Below are 16307 nucleotides of genomic sequence, written 5' to 3' on the forward strand. Positions count from 1 at the left end.
TAAGCAAAAGTAGGGCATATACTTATGTTTATTCTTGATAATAAAATTCTTTCCAAATGCAAAACGAATGTATCCGCCATAGACATTATAGAAAGTATGGAACCTCTGAAGCATTTCATGGATTTGCTACGTGGATTTGAAATCATGCACAGTAATGATAATAGATGAAAAAATATTTGTAGAATCAGTGAACAATCGAAAACTGTAAAAAATGTACTAAAAGGATTCTGCAGAGAGATTACTAATGAGGATAAACACTATGAACAATTCCTGCACTATTCACTGCTGATGAAGGTTTAATTGTTTTTTCTTTTCCCAAGCATTTTACGGAATCTATCTTGCCTTATCTTCTCTCAGAAGTGTTCATGTTGCAATTGCAGAGCCCATCTACAGGATGAGTGATTACAGCCAGAGCCAAAGCAACATTTAGAGAGGGAAAAAACTAAACAGGAACTGAACGAATGCTGGGGGGAAATGCAGTCAAGCTTGTCAGAAGACATTTATATACTCCAGAGTACCCATGAATCAAGACAGTTGGGTCTTCATTGATTAAAGAAGAAGGAAACGCTTTAACAATCAAGCAAGATGCTTAGCACAAGTGGTTTGGAGAGGGCTGAGCTACAGTGCCACTCCTGAAGTCCTGTTGTTGGTTTTATTCCAAGACTAAAATGTGATTAAAACATAACATAGCGGAAAGCAGTAGACAAAACTTGTTTTTCTTCTGAAAAGGAAAAACAGATCTAAAGCTGTGCATCGTTATTTCTGATTAGATTGGTAACCAAATATAATTAAATTAAGGATATACTGTAAACGTTGCTTATTTATCTTTGGATCGTGGGTATAATTTTGGATGTCATTGCATTTTACAGTCACTAGCTAGCCATTCCACATAGGCAAAAATTCATGTTTTAACTTTGTCTTATATAATCTTTTGTAACTTTAACTGAGTTATGGGTTTTCCAGATGAATATTTTGTTGTGCAGTAACACTTAGACTATGACTCTGATGTATTGAGAGGAAATCTAGCCTCTCCGTCTCCCTTACTTGTCCTTGGTATTGGATTGGCTTCACTGCCCAAAACACTAAATGGTCTTTTCACTTTTGTATTTTTTTAGCTTTTTTTCTTCTTCTTCTTTTAAGTCGGGAGGAGAATATGGAGATACATTTGGGCTGTCAAGTGAGAGTCGGCTAGACTATTCCTTTTGATTTATTCTATTTATCAAACATTTATAACTATGAGTTAAAATATATTTATTTATATTATTAAATTTTTCTATGTCCATTCCCTTGCTTTCTCGCCCTCTTTTCTGGACTCTTTTTTTTGTCCATTTTTTATTTCCTTTTACGTCCCATCTGATACCCAGTGAGTGTTGTGTCGTTATATAGGCATGGCCCTGAAGGAAACAAAACATCCCAAGAATAAGGTGCTACGCTTAAGCAGGCATAGAGGTTTGTAGCTCTAGAGACATGGGCAGCCATTACACTTAACCCAGGGTCACAGCATGAGCAGAATCCTTGCCAATCCCCTTGCTAGTCTGTAGAATACACTTTGCACAGGTAAAATACTATGTTAATAATGTACAGAAAAAATACATATTGTAAGAATACTTGCTCCATTTTCTCATTGCATGTTTGAGCAGAGCAAACGTTTCAGAAGAGTCCCATCTAGTGTCATAATATTTGCAAGCTACAGTAGTCTCAGTTATCATATGTGTCTGTGCCATGTCACTGAGCGAGGCAGGGGAGGTGATATCAGGTTTGTGCAAAAGCAGAGCAAATGAAACGGGCGATAATCCTGTCTGACATTCTCGCCTGCCGCTCTTGGTTTCATCTAATCAGAGAGGGAACACATGGCCCAGTTTGCTCTGACACAGACACTTCTCCTGGCAGAAGTAGTACAAACATCTTCAATATTTTGAAAGTTAATTGTTGATTGTTGAGATACATAAAAATATTGAGCTTCCCTCTTGTTCTCAAAATGTCACAAAATGCTAGTAACCACACATACGTTTTGTAAGATTTGTAGGGTAATTGTTTGAACAGAATATTCACATTGCTGGCAAATGTTTCCTCTACATGGTGGTGCTTTAACGATAGGTAGAAAAGGTTAATTTATGCATATTATTTTATAATGCAACAGTCGTACACTTTATTGCCATTATTGCTTATGTAGCCTACTTAAAGGGATAGTATTAGATTTTGGCAAGTAAGCCTTTTTTCTACTGTACTTACCCAGAGTCAGATGGATACTGTTCGGGTAGACTTCCAGTCATTGTGCTAACACTAGTTAACAATGGCTTGTGACACTACCTTCAAATTCCTTCAACTGCACACAAAGACATAAAAATGCATTTTAGGTTGATGTTGGCTTGCTCCCCTTTAGTGTTGACATGTGCTTGTACAGGATGTTTGGCTGTGATGAATCATGTTTTTCGTTGTCTCTAAAGGATCCAGAGATGGTAGTACGGGGATTCTGGGCCTTCGGGTCATAGTCCTCAGGGTCCATGCTTCTCCTCAATCTCTCAGATGTTAATATGTTGTAAGTGAACATGACGGCAACAAGCTTCTATTGCACTTGTGGTGTGTGAACGCAGAGCTCCAATGATGGAGTAATTCATTTCCAAGCAATCCTGATTCCATAGACACAGTTTCTAGGCAGATGTGTCATTTCTCATCTGAGGCAAGAGGGTGCAGTTTGTGAAAATGGCAAGGATTTGTAACGCTTTACCAGTTCATGTTTTTTAAGCTGCCTCTGTTTATTTTGCTGATTTATTTAGAATGCCTTCCTGAGATGAGCTTCATTCATGTGTCAGGTTTGGTTTGATATCACAAATTCATGCGCAGAATATGTTTGTAAAGTGAAGTGCAAAATATAGACTATTTTGATAGAATACATGAGATTTTGATACAGACAGCTCTCCTGCACTATTCAGAGTAGACAACATTGAAATGTACACCACATACATTTTTAACAAGATCTCATATTGAATGTAAGTATGTATCCCCTTTAAAATAATTTAGTTGAAATATTGCAGAGATACTTTGGTGTCACAGGCAGAATAGAATATAGGATATTAAGCCAGGTACAACTGCTTTCAGTGGTTTGCATTTGTTAGTGATGACCAGTTGCTTCAGGGTAGGTAGACTTGACAGAGCTTCCTACCAGGATAATGACTTTATATTGTTTCTGTCTTCCCTCTGCCAAACACTGTGCATGGTGTGCAGGCCGGGTTCTGCCAGATTGGGAGAGAAGTTGTAAAGCTATTAGACGATCATATTCTCAAAGGCTAGGCTATAATTCAATTTCTGCCGCTACAATATTCATTGATGGGGCAACCACCTATGAATGCCATCTTGGTAGAAATGGGATTTTAGCGCTTTTTAATGTTTCTGCCCTGATTTATTTTGACACATGAGGATAGTGGATGTATGCCTATAAGATTTTATTGAAATGCTCAATGCTAAACAACTAGTCTTGATGTAGGTTAATGTGCATATCTCAATGATTGTTATGACTAAGCTAATTATTAATCCGATTTCCCAATAACACGTTGCTATGATATGCAGTACAGACAACTCAACAAATTGATTTAATCTTATCTGATTTTGACATGGATGGACATAAAAACCTATGTGGTCAAAATATCATGACAGACAGCTTATTTTCTGATGCAAGCCTGGCACTTCACATACATAGGCATCACATTGTGAGAGATTTGTCTCTTCAAAACACTTGAAAGGATTTTCTAGCGAATGTGAGATGCCTCTATGGACTCCAACATTTACCAGAAAAACAATTTGAGACTGCCCACTGGCTGTGAGTAAGGGCTATTTGAGTATTTGAACAATCTTTTTCTAATGAGAGGGACACTTTGCATCCCTCTTCTGAAGAATGTTAAATCTGTGCTCTGCTCTTGGAAACCTCTGGGATCTGCAGTTCCTGCAGTGATGAAGAATTCGTAGCCAAAGCGCCCCTCTTCACTATTTTCTTTCTTGATAAAAGATTTTTGTAAATTGATATGTCCAAAATATGCATCTTGTCTTACATCCAATGTATTTAATAGAGATTAGGATGTCTGTGGATGTGATGTCTTTGCCTTTCTGGTATTTAAAAAAATAAGTTATTATTAATATTTTATTTTTGTTGTACCTTTTGACTTTGTTATATATATATTTATTGCTCTGTTGCTTAATTTCTCTTAAGTAATTGCACCATGCTTGGGTACAGCTTGCCAGAGTGATTGCACAAAAACCTGATCCTCTGCCAAGCCTTTTGAATGACTTTCAATATAGCCTTTTTCCTGTCCTTTCATTTTTGTGTAAAGCTGGCAGTGCATTGACAGTAGCAGCACTTTGTGTAATTCCCCAGATTGAAAAGCTGTTTCACAATGAGAGATTTCCTCAGCGTTGCTCCTGATGGTTGGAAACCACACTGGGATTTACAGACATCCTCTTCCCGACTAGCTCAACTCTCAGATTCACTTCAACCTCCCCTTAACTATGGGCCTATCCGATTAACACACAATACTGGACAGGTGCAGGTAAAAAAATAGAAATATTTTCGGACAAATTCATAGCAGTGATGTTGATCCTCAGTTTGGCCTGTGACTTTGACTCTGAGGGTTGGCACCTCCCTCTCTGTCACACTGTATTGAATGTCAAGAGTCACTTACTGTCAGATTACCTGCCAGGGGCCTCATTGGGGACCCTGCCCTCTCCTCTTCTATTGGGGAGATTTGTTTGGTTTCAAATGGAAGGACGTGCATGGAGAGAAGAGCCATCCTAGTAGTTCACTCTCCTTTTGTCTCCACTTGCATTTTCAGTTAAACTTTTTTTCTTTCTGCTGACCTATTGGTATGGCCGTTGATTTCTAGTCTCCCTTGTTTCTCCCCTTTTCTTTTGCCCAGTCCCTGTGTTCCTGAACTCATTACAGCTCAATCAGCCCTGCCCCAAGCACTGAAGTGTGCACCCAGAAGGAGCACTAACTGTAAATAACCAGGACTGCAGGCTTCCCGATAACATGTTACCAAGATGATAACAGCCCTTCTTAGCAGTCCTGTTGACCTTCTCCTTGCCTTGGGCTCGCCAAGGACCCTTCAGCTCTCTCTGTTTTTATCTCCAAACTCTCTGCAGGGAAGATTATTCTCCTGTGTTGTGAGAGGCAGAGAGAGAAAAAGAGAGGGAGAGTGTGTCTGGGAGAAGAAGAAACAAAACAGACAAAACAACAAAGACGAGACCTGGACTGTTGTCCCTCTGCCAAAGCCTCTCTTGTCCTTTGTAGGCCTCCACATAATTAACTTGTAAGAAGATAGCATGAAATTGGAACAGACTTGTATTTATTCTCTGAAGAGGCCACCACTGCATAGCACAAAATGATAAGAGGAGAGGAAAACACAAACGCAACAAAACAAAAACAATGCACAAGCTTACTATAGATTCCTCTGGTAAAACCTGACAATGTAAGGCTTCAGAAATCGATAAATGTAAAGATGATAATGTTTAAGTGCTTTTACAGGCTCATGTCAAGGGCTAGCTTGATGTGACAAGAACTTGTGGGCTAAAACATTGGCTGGCTGAGATTGATAATACAACAAAGCCAGTTTTACTAAGAATACATGCATCACTATGAGTATGACCCATTACCACACCAACTGCTCTGGATGTAACATACTTGCTTTAGGGTCTTTTGAAAATGATTATAAAAGGGCAGCGAGAAAATGTGGTCTCTTTTGAATTTACAGGCTTTTACATCATTTGTGCCAAATATGTGGGCTGCATATCTCACTGGTATCCCCAGGCTGAGCCATTTTAATATCTGTTAGAGTTTGCTGGTGCTCAAATGGTTTCATAAAGGGAGGATGTTGTTTACCTTGTTCTCTCCACTTCAGTTGTTATCTCCTTTTTTTCACATACAGATTCACTGTCTTTTCAGGGCTGTCTCTGGCATTCTGTTAATGCAAAAATGTAATATAGTTTAAAGTTCTAACAAAAAGTTATTTAAATTTGCTATGTTTTGACACCTGTAAGAGAGTTTGTGTAGACCTTGGAGGTTAAGTGCCTTATTCAAGGCCACATCGACAGATTCTTCACCTTGTTGGCTCGGGTTCTCGAACCAGTAACCTTTCGGTTACTGGCCGAACGCTCTAACTGCTAGGTTACCTGCCACCCTATTTAATGATAAGGTAGAGGAAAAACTGCTTTTTAGAAGGCCTGAAGCAAGAGATTGATGTTTTCTCTTTGACAACTTGCCTTTAGATACTGGAGGAAAAGTGCAAGGACAGACATTTTGCTCCAGGTCTAAACTGAGACACCTCTGCTGGATGGAATCAATTCCCGTCTTTATCAGTTGTCTGTACCCTGAAATTCTCACACCAAGGGCAAACTGATGTGTTTTCCAATAATGAAATGGAGCACATAGCAAAAATAAATGTATAAGGTTCCCACTCTCAGAAGTCCCTTTTAATTTCCAGTGCAGTTTGTATCACTGAGGAAAGCCCAGGAAAAAGACAGATGGATGTCTTTGACCAGCCCTCTTTTTTTTGTGTACACATTTTTGAGATGGAATTTGCAGGGGCGTTTTTTGCCTTTAGACAAATGTGTCAAGTTTTGAGGGAGCGTGCAATTGGCATGTTGACTGCAAGAATGTTCACCAGACCTGTTGCAAGGGAATTGAATGTTCATTTCTCTACCATAAGCCGCCTCCAACGTCGTTTTAGAGAATTTGGCAGTATGTCCAACTGGCCTCACAACCGCAGACCACGTGTAAACACGCCAGCACAGTACCTCCACATATGGCTTCTTCACCTGAGACCAGCCACCTGCCACCCGGACAGCTGATGAAACTGAGGAGAATTTCTTTACGTAATAAAGCCCTTTTTGTGGGAAAAAACGAATTCTGATTGTCTGGGCCTGGCTCCCAAGTGAGTGGGCCGATGCCCTCCTAGGCCCACCCATGACTGCTCTCCTGCCCAGTCATATGAAATCCATAGATTAGGGACTCATTTATTTATTTCCTTTGACTGATTTCCTTATATGAACTTTAACTCAGTAAAATCATGGAAATTGTTGCATGTTGCGTTTTATATTTTTGTTCAGTATAGATGCAGTTGTCAGTGCAAAGTGCTTCATACCAATAATACCACAAGGCATTACTTTATCAAGCAATATTCAGTAATTTATTGGTGTTGGTATTGGAAATTGATTTTCAACACTTCACTTCATGTGAGCAGTCAATTTTTCTTCATGTGTAAAGTCAATTTCCATTCTCAAGCCTTTTATACTATTTCATTTCAGACACATACTGTATGTTATTCTGTTTATTGTGCCGAAAGGACATTTCTGGGGGAGCAAAATGTTGTGGAAAATGTTTATTTATCATTTTAGTTAGGCTACCCTAAATGGAAGCCATCACAAGTACAGCCATAAATCAATGTTTGAAATAATGCATTTGAAAACAACTATCTACATTACTATGGCTCTATTGAAGACAGCACCCCGGGCATGCTGCATGATACATCTGCATGGCAGAGGCACACAGGCCATCCATCCAGAGCAGCTACAGGCTGTCACATTGTGTGGGCTGAGCACTGTGACTGCTCTCCTTTGTACCTCCGTAATGGGATTAGATTAGCCATGTTTTCTCCTGTGAGTCCATGTGTGAATGACCTTCCTCTTGCCTTACCCATGCACTGGCTGCCATTTTGCACACTTTGCAGTTACAGGTTTTGCAGCTCCCATGTTACTGTCAAATGAACAGTGTTTTTTTTAACAAAGCACATAAGTAAATGTATTAAACCAGTTTACTGGTGTAAAATAGAGACCTGGTAGCAGTTGTACGGGCAGAAATGTTGTAGGAGGCAGCCAGGTTCAGGTGCAGATGTTTAGCTTTCTAAGGTTTAGGCTACTACAAACAGAACGAAACGGGGAGGGACCTACCTGAATTTGTCCAATAGAAACTTTCTAGTCGGTATTGAATGTGTCAATGTCACCTTGATTACTCCAATTTGTCCCTCGACATGTGCACCTACATTATAAACTTTAATTTGTAGCCTAGGTTGTTGCAACGTCATGATGAATATAGGACAAATTTGAGTATCATGTAGTAGCTTAAACCTATCGATGTTACCTCTAGCTGGGTGAATGGAATATGAGTGACAGTCATGCAATATGCTGTAATAGAAATAAGGCCATGCTCATTAAAGAAATAGTCCTCCCTTGGGCTGTTACGCGAGTCATGACCGCAGTCAAATTCCATGTGACTGTTGAGTCATGGTTACTAGTCTTCTCCAAAACTGTGCTCTGATGCCGCTGATGGTCATTAGGCCACTTGCTAATGGACTGGTACTCAGGGCTCTATTGTCCCATTTAATCACTCTGACATCAATGCAAACTAAATCAAATCAAACAGTTCAGCCCTGACATTGAGTTTGAACAGAATAGGATCACCTGTTGCACAGAGAGAGCCAGCTCCTCTTAGCTGGTTGATGCATGGAATGAAATAAGGGTTATAAGCCCGTGTTGCGCAACATTTCTATAGGCTGTGCAATTGCGTGAGAAAAACAAGTTTTGATGCTGTCTATTAAAATGAGGAGGATCCCATCATCTTTCTATAGGCTAGGCCTACTATATTTATTTCTCAACTTTCCTTATATTAAGCACATTGCTTTGCTTTATAACCGAGGTAACCTACCTGGCTGGCATGAGAATGAACAGCGGGAAAGCATCCTCCATTCGTTATTCAAGTGCATATGGATTACGTCTTTTTTACCCTGCCCCTGTTCCGACAGGTGTATGGTAATTCTAAATCAAAACTAATTTCACAAATAGATTATTTAGTATATGTAAAGACCAGATTAAATTGAGAATAGTCTGATGGGTGAGAATATTATCACTTGTGAATGATGCCCAGCGTGTGCAGTCTAAAGGCAACAAACAGCGCATGCATTTCTTTTGCTACTTTTTCAAATCATAGTGGCATGCATCATGTATCCTAGCCCATAGGCCTTCACTGCCTTCAGAAAGTATTCATACCTCTTTACCTTTTCCACATTTGGTTGTGTTACAGCCTGAATATAAAATGTATTACATTGAAAAATGTTTGTAACTGGCTTACACACAATACCCCATAATGCCAAAATGGAATTATGTTTTTTAGAAATCAAGACATGAAAAGCTGAAATGTCGTGAGTCAATAAGTATTTAACCCTTTTGTTATGGCAAGCCTAAATAAATTCAGGAGTAAAAAGTTGCTTAACAAGTCACATAATAAGTTGCACCCTGTGTGCAATAATAGTGTTTAACAGGATTTGTTAATGACTACATCATCTATGTACCCCACACATACACGTAAGGTCCCTCAGTCTAGCAGTGAATTCCAAACAGATTCAATCACAAAGACCAGGGAGGTTTTCCAATGCCTCGCAAAGAAGGGCACCTATTGGTAGATGGGCAACCATTTTAAAAGCAGACATTGAATATCCCTTTGAGCATGGTGAAGTTATAAATAACACTTTGAATGGTGTATCAACACACCCAGTCACTCCAAAGATACAGGCGTCCTTCCTAACTCAGTTGCCGGAGAGGAAGGAAACTACTCAGGGATTTCACCATGAGGCCAATGGTGATTTTAAAACAGTTACAGAGTTTAATGGATGTGATAGGAGAAAAACTGAGGATGGATCAACAACATTGTAGTTACTTCACAATACTAACCTAATTGACAGAGTGAAAAGAAGGAAGCCTGTACAGAATAAAAAATATTCCAAAACACGCATCCTGTTTGCAACAAGGCACATGTGAACCTTCGTCATTATAGGGTATTGTGTGTCGATTGAAGAGGAAAACATTTAATTTAATCTATTTTAGAATAAGGCTGTAACGTAACAACGTGGAAAAAGTCAAGGAGTCTGAATATATTCCGAATGCACTGTACATTACATCTGGATAGATAGTACTTAATCATTATACATTGTATTTTCAGTCATATACAGTTGAAGTCTGAAGTTTACATACACTTAGGTTGGAGTCATTAAAACTTGTTTTTCAACCACTCCACAAATTTCTTGTTAACAATCTATAGTTTTGACAAGTCGTTTAGGACATCTACTTTGTGCATGACACAAGTCATTTTTTCCAACAATTGTTTACAGATATATTATTTCACTTATAGTTCACTGTGTCACAATACTAGTGGGTCAGAAGTCTACATACACTAAGTTGACTGTGCCTTTAAACAGCTTGGAAAATTCCTGAAATTTATGTCATGGCTTTAGAAGCTTCTGATAGGCTAATTGACATCATTTGAGTCAATTGGAGGTGTACCTGTGGATGTATTTCAAGGACTACCTTCAAACTCAGTGCCTCTTTGCTTGACATCATGGGAAAATCTAAAGAAATCAGCCAAGACCTCAGAATAAAAATTGTAGACCTCCACAAGTCTGGTTCATCCTTGGGAGCAATTTCCAAACGCCTGAAGGTACCACGTTCATCTGTACAAACAATAGTACGGAAGTATAAACACAATGGAACCACGCAGACGTCATACCGCTCAGGAAGGAGACGCGTTCTGTCTCCTAGAGATGAACGTACTTTGGTGCGAAAAGTGCAAATCAATCCCAGAACAACAGCAAAGGACCTTGTGAAGATGCTGGAGGAAAAAGGTACAAAAGTATCTATATCCACAGTAAAACGAGTCTTATATCGACATAACCTGAAAGGCCGCTCAGCAAGGAAGAAGCCACTGCTCCAAAACCGCTATAAAAAAGCCAGACTACGGTTTGCAACTCCACTTGGGGACAAAGATCGTACTTTTTGGAGAAATGTCCTCTGGTCTGATGAAACAAAATAGAACTGTTTGGTCATAATGACCATCGTTATGTTTGGAGGGAAAAGGGGGAGGCTTCCAAGCCGAAGAACACCATCCCAACCGTGAAGCACGGGGGTTGCAGCATCATGTTGTGGGGGTGCTTTGCTGCAGGAGGGACTGGTGCACTTCGCAAAATAGATGGCATCATGAGGGAGGAAAATTATGTGGATATATTGAAGCAACATCTCAAGACATCAGTCAGGAAGTTAAAGCTTGGTCGCAAATGGGTCTTCCAAATGGACAATGACACCAAGCATACTTCCAAAGTTGTGACAAAATGGTTTAAGTACAACAAAGTCAAGGTATTGGAGTGGCCATCACAAAGCCCTGACCTCAATCCTATAGAAAATGTGTGGGCAGATCTGAAAAAGCATGTGCGAGCATGGAGGCCTACAAACCTGACTCAGTTACACCAGCTCTGTCAGGAGGAATGGGCCAAAATTCACCCAACTTATTGTGGGAAGGTTGTGGAAGGCTACCCGAAACGTTTGACTCAAGTTAAACAATTTAAAGGCAATGCGACCAAATACTAATTGAGTGTATGTACTGTAAGTCGCTCTGGATAAGAGCGTCTGCTAAATGACTAAAATGTAAATGTAAAAAATGTATGTAAACTTCTGACCCACTGGAATGTGATGAAAGAAATAAAAGCTGAAATAAATGATTCTCTCTACTATTGTTCTGACATTTCACATTCTTAAAATAGAGTGGTGATCCTAACTGACCTAGGACAGGGAATTTTTACTAGGATTAAATGTCAGGAAATGTGAAAAACTGAGTTTAAATGTATTTGGCTGAGGTGTATGTAAACTTCCGAATTCAATTGTATATTATAGGACATGAGCTTCTAAATCTACCCCTCAGCTACTCTCAGTCCATCCCATCTATCTCTGTAAACCACCCTCTTGTGATTTTCATGTGTTTTATATTTTTTAACTGTGCTGAGATGTATCACAAACTCTGAACCTGTCTAATCGCATACTGTAGATACAGATTGTGAGTTAAAGATAAGTATTTTTACTAAAAGTATTATTATATTGTTGATTGATTGACAATGGTTTTCCAAATCTCCCAACAGTGTTATTTGTAGGGTTAATTTTAGATAAATGTTGTGATTTTTCAGCACCTGAAATTGTGACCAGAAACAAGCTATATATGGGCAATACAAAAATGAATGATCTAGTGATTCTGCCTCTTTGTAGCAAAATCTGCATAGCTGAGCTGGTTGTATGCCCCATTACATAACATTATATTTGTGGCAAAAATTTTGTAAAATAATTTAAAATGGAAAAACTCTAAGTTTTGGATCAAACGTTGTTTTGCGTATCAATTTGGAAACCATGTGCCACGGAATCGGCTCATCAAAAATCTCTTCCCAACTATTTTGGAACATGTATGGCACCACAATCAATATTTTGGTCCTCAAGTAAAACTGATATAATTGTTTTATTTATGAAATTCTTTTTGTTGCCAAATATGGTCTTTAATAAAGGGCAGACAAAAAAGTTCCCTACTTTCTTCCACTTGCATCCTCCATTTTTCCGGATTGCTTAGGTAGGTTACTTTACAGTTACTAGTAACCTGTCCAAAATTGTAATCAGTAAAATAATTTTTGTATTACCGAAACTCAGTACGGTAATCATATTACTTTCTGTTACTTTTGGGTTATTTTCCCCTTAAGATGCATTAGAAGAAGACTAAAAGGATCCTTCAAACGCATTTGGTTTGTCATCATATGTCAATGCCATTGCAAAAACTGAAAGGTGTCATAATGTATTTTTATATCAAATACAAAAAACTCTATCCCAGGGTATAAAACATTGAGGCAGGTTTTCCCGTTTTTTTTTAAACCTGGGCTTTGCTCCTTTCATATTTCTTTTGATTCTGACAAACTCCCCATTGCCTGCCAGTGACAAGCATACCCATAACATGATGCTGCCACCACATTACTTGAAAATATAGACATTTGCTTATCTTGCTTGGCTGATGATTATGAAGTAAAAATGTATCTTTTTTTCATCTGTATTGGTCAAAGGTAATGCAGTAAGTAGCACAGAGTGCAGGTGCTTCTCTTATGTAACATTTGATGCGTTCTCCACACTCTCATCCTCACAAGAACGTACTCAAGAGAACGTCTTCGGAGACTGAACTCGGAGCATGATAGTGTGGTGCACCGTAGTATGCATATTGAGAAACACCTTGTCTATGGTGGGATCTCACATTTTGCAACATGTTTTGAAAATGCATGTGATCAAACGAAGCATCACATTTTGTTGTAATTTAAATTTCATACAAGCTTTTGTACTTTTGTATTGGATCAGACTGCTTTGAAAATTTGACACAAGCACATTTATTGGGTATAAAATGAACTTGCAAATGTTCATGTGCACTTTAAGCTTGCACCCACTCAGAGGAGAGGAAATAGAAAATGAAATGCAACGTACTGTGTACCAAATTTAACAGAAATATCGACAATGTTGCAATATCCGGAAAGGGAACGAGATTGGGTAGCACTAGCCAGTAATTACTCAAAGATTATATGGAATATAAATGTACCATAAATTGATTTGAACTTTGGGAAACATTAACAAATATTTATAATGGGGGAACAAAGTACTCAAATCGCAGGAGTTTGGACAGCACACAGCAGTAGTGGAGAGAGAGAGACACATGGTGTGTCTTCACTAAAACCGGTATACATTCAGATGGTTCACCGTTTCCCCCAATCTTTTAATTAAGAAAATAAAGATATAGAGACTAGAAAGAGAGGGGGTTTCGTACAAACTACGGAGTCCTTATGGAGAACCTGTCATGTTTAAACTGATTGTCAAAGAACAGCAAAGCCTTTAGTAGGTTTACTCAGCCCACTGGATGGGTTCTTACAGTTAGGCCATTTGTTGAAACACAATTTATTAAATTGTAAGTGCTGCATATGTTTCTCCCAATGGTTGATGATTGATATATAATTCATTCTAATTAACTTAATAATTATGACCCACCCTTCACTATTGTCATTGGTTGCACTAATTGCACTGTTTGTCTACATAACCTGGTTCAAGTATTCATTATATTACCCTGAAGGCACAGTGATACCGAAACGTTGGTGATTTACTCAATAAATTACTGGGAGTTTATGTGTGCGACTCTCTTTTATATTTATTTTTTATAGATGATTGATATGGAACATAATTTATGAAACCTCCACTAAGGACGAATGTAGACACACAAGCCTTAACAGGAATTATGCAGTAGCAACTCTTATTAGATAACTGATGTTTTTCTCTGTTGCTTGCTCCCTCTTTATCTTTCCTCTAGTGTAACCTACACTAATTACACTATAGTTTGACTGCAACTTTGTGCAAATTAATAAAAAACTTTAGATAAGTCACTCTCACTTTTCCAAGTAGTCCATAGGCTACCAATATGATGGTCTTTTTATGCTTTAGGATTTAGAGAGGTCTGTTTGCCATTTATGTTTGTTAAATAATGAATAATATGGAATTGATTAGTACTGCAGCATTGGAATCTGGAGTTAGCCACCATAAAATTACAATTAAAATCAATACTGTGTCATATCCCTGCTCCACAAGCTGAACATGCCATTCTAACCTTGAGGCCTGTGCTATCCCTCACTTCAGGTCTTCAAGCATCCAGCTCAATAACCTAGCAGTGCGTGGCTACTGGGCTTTGAAGTAGAGATAGCATTTTCTATCTCCCTGCAACCACATCCGCAGTTTGTTTTAAAAGTTGGTTCATCATCTTTGGATTTGTCTGGTACTTTTCTGATTTGTACCTCACCAGTTTGTGGTATGGTAAATGCACTTTTGGTTTGACTCGTTTTTTCATCTATGAAGAGGAGATAAGTGGCATGCCATTCAATGAAGACCTTCAGTGCTTTCGTTGAAATTCCTCTGAACCTCTTGTAGTTGTGCCTGAGAAAATTCTTAGCTACTGTATATGCTGATCCGCTGTCCATGGTCCTGAAATGCCAAACGAGTGGAAAGGACTCTGGCTGCAGTCTGAGTGAGAGAGCCAGAGAGTTAGTGAGATTTTGATAGCTCTTTATGGTGTCGCATTAGTGTACACAAGGTTTCGGTTTAGTTGCAGCCTTGTGCTATTTGGAGCCATATGACAGATTCAATGGACTTAGTCATTATTTAATGTATATTTAGAAAATTGTATTGCATGCAATATATTTGCCTCTTCATAAATCATATGCCGTTAAAAAGCTTCAGAATCTCTTGACATTTATTTTTAACACACTTATGTTTAGTCCATGTTTACATGTCTGTAGTTTACAAACCTGTAGATACATCCTTCAATTGTATTAATTTGAATAGTGAAAGTAGCTTAAATAAGTCAGTCAACAAAAACAGTAGCTGTGATATGCACACTTCCATATGAAACAACCTTTAGAGGCTATTATCTGCGTCCTCTAATAGCTAATATTTGGTAGGGCAAACCAGATAAATCGCTAAGACATTGGAATTAGAGATGATAGATTATACAGCACATCTGGTTGGAACAGGTGCCGTTCTAATATCCCCACCATGCTATCTGCAGCTGTGCTTGTTTCAGCTAACAACTATGGCTCTGGATTGCTTTGCCAGCGCCTGCCACTTCTCTGTCGTTTTGTACAGTAGGTGGTTATTTCAAGTAAGGGTTGTAAAACAGATGTGTCTTTGGTTTGTGGTACATTATGTTTCACTTATCTTCTCCCAACTACCACCAAGTGTAGCAATATGTTGTGCTATGGGGTAGTCTAGGTTGTGTGTCATTAAATGAAATAGCTGTGATGATACATTACACCCTTTTAAACTACACACGAGTGCAAGCACACAATGTTCGTTCATGTAATGGGCACAGTAAAGGTCAGTTATAAACCTTTGCCACAGGTGTCTGATAAGTTGTGAACAGCTCTCACTATGTTTGACCCTATTTGTATTCTTACAGCTCTAGCATTGTTCACAAGAGCTACAGTCACAGTGTAATCAGTTAGAGTGCCAATATTCATTTTTGCAGAGAGCATTTCCATTTTGCAACCAATGTGTTGGAATGAAACGCCAGTAGCCATTAGTGCAACAGGAAAGCTGTTAGAGAATGGCTGACATGTAAATACAGAATCATGTGTTGTAAGACACTTCCAGAATGATTTCCAGATCATATTCTGTAGGGGTTCTGTTGTCCATAATCCATATTGCATTTCCCAGTGGGGTCTTTGATGTATTTGTATAAAAAATAATAATGCATATATTTTAGAGCTCATACAGGAGCAACATGCAGTTTCCTGTGAGGGTTGGTAGATGATGGTATTTCTGTGGACAGCGTGACGAGTGAAGGGATTTTCAGGAAGCGGGTGGATTAGCCCTCTCAGATGGCAGAAGGAGAGCGATCTGCTCTGACAGTGTGGTGGTTACCCCATCTGTCGATAATTAGCTCTGTG

At 38.8% G+C, this 16307-nt stretch overlaps 1 protein-coding gene across 1 annotated transcript in view; it reads left to right on the forward strand.

Annotated features, from left to right (window-relative positions):
- The window catches only part of LOC129810577 (cytosolic carboxypeptidase 6-like), a 434529-nt gene that overhangs the window by 17847 nt on the left and 400375 nt on the right, over window positions 1-16307 (forward strand). The window lies entirely within an intron of this gene.

The sequence above is a fragment of the Salvelinus fontinalis genome, chromosome 14, assembly GCF_029448725.1.
Source record: "Salvelinus fontinalis isolate EN_2023a chromosome 14, ASM2944872v1, whole genome shotgun sequence".
NCBI classification, from domain to species: domain Eukaryota; kingdom Metazoa; phylum Chordata; class Actinopteri; order Salmoniformes; family Salmonidae; genus Salvelinus; species Salvelinus fontinalis.